The sequence below is a fragment of the Neolamprologus brichardi genome, chromosome 12 (assembly GCF_056152115.1).
Source record: "Neolamprologus brichardi isolate AB-2024 chromosome 12, ASM5615211v1, whole genome shotgun sequence".
Classification (NCBI taxonomy): Eukaryota; Metazoa; Chordata; class Actinopteri; order Cichliformes; family Cichlidae; genus Neolamprologus; species Neolamprologus brichardi.
In genome coordinates this window covers 29,015,474-29,017,270 of record NC_142115.1, presented here as the reverse complement: position 1 = coordinate 29,017,270, position 1,797 = coordinate 29,015,474, and positions in this window count along the sequence as shown.

Sequence of the window (1,797 nt, the reverse complement as noted above, 5' to 3'; positions counted from 1 at the left end):
TTGAATTATTTCACAATGACTGGTCTTTGGATTGCGCAACATAAAATTGACAAGTAACACATTCCATATGGACTGGTTATAGTTAACTACAGCATAACCAACCCTAATTTTGAAAATATTTTGTTTCAAGTTAACCAGCTTAGACTGACATAGGATGACATAGTGTATGTAGAGCTTTTATAATGAATTTTCTTAGAGTGAAGTACAAAAAAGTGTTTGCTTTTTTCATGTGTAATCTTCAGGTTTAGCCATGTGATTTGGCTGGTTTGAGTTGCATTATGCATGTCAAGTGAATATATTATGATAAAACACCTTGAGGATTTAGCTTCTGAATTTTAAACTATTAGGTCTTAAATTTGAGTTTATAAGCCTCCTTTTAATGAATATCACGGTCCAAAGGCCACTTGGATTACAAGACCTTGGACAAACTGAGCAGCATTTAGTATGCTGCCAAAGGGCAGTTTGTGGTTTATTACATTGATTTAAAGTTCAATTTGAAAGCATTTTATGAGGATTGGAACGAATGTTTGAGACTTGTAGTCAGAGATAAGAGCTATAGGAGTGCATCATATCAGTGAGAGTCATATGAAAAAGAGAAATGTCCAAATTTTCATTCTTTAGCTATTACAAAGGTAAAGAAATATCTGCACAATGCACATTGCACGTTAGAGGAAAGTGCCCCTCTAACTGGAAGCATCAAATTCTCCCACCTTATTCTAAAATGGAATATAAATGCAAAGAAGTGCCACCTAGTGGCCAGAAATAACACGATGACAAAACAACAATTGTCTAAATTACATACAGAAACCAATGGGCAGTAAAAAAAAAAAAAAAAAAAAAAGTAACAAGGTATAAATATTGTTCAGTATTAAAGAGGAAAAGTGTAAATTTTGTAGTTCCGTTGGCCTATCCCCTTAGATTTGATGCGCAAGTGATTACGTGTTTTCTGACCTATTATTACAATTGACAAATATGTGCTTGTAGTATTTCCATTATTTTACACTTGATTATTGTTTTGTAGGACTCCATATTAAGACAAAGTCGTTGTTAATGTGTTAAAATAGCCCTCAAATTATTTTCCAAGTTTCACTTGATTTTGCCACATCGTTCATTTTTTTCATCTTGTTTAGCATAACCCTATGGCACCCTGAGATAAAACAGCAAACATGCATTTTAATAAGCCTGTTTCACGTAAGGTTGATTTCCCATAAACTGTGAACGAATACAAAATACTTTATTATCTTAAAATACATTGCTCCAGTAGATGGCAGACTAACATCATGCAGTTGTATCCAGTGATAATCCTATTATTGTTTGTGTGAATAATATTTATATATTCTTTCATATTCATTTATTTATACATTTTCCCCCGAAAATAAACGAACTTAACAAAGGTCTGTTGTGCATACAAGAAAAAACATTCTTACAACGAGCGTAAATAAGATTACTAATAGTTTTGTTTGTAATAATTTTTTGTTTAACTTTTACAGTTTCCCCCCTCATTTTGGAGAAAGCTACGTCTTTTTTATTTTATTTTATTTTATTTTATCGCTTCATTTAGCCTACTCAAAATTGTAATTCCATTCATGCAGAACGTTTAGGGACAGTTTTTAACTGATTTATATGGGGATCTCAAAACAAGATAATATAAATATTTTTTCCATTAAAATTTAAACAAATGTTAATTTTACCAGTTCTTAAAGGTTCCTTACGACACTTTTAAGTCAAACCTACCTTTATTTTCCTTCTACGTCATATGACTGAATCGTGTCACGACGTCATCACCCTTCACGGAAG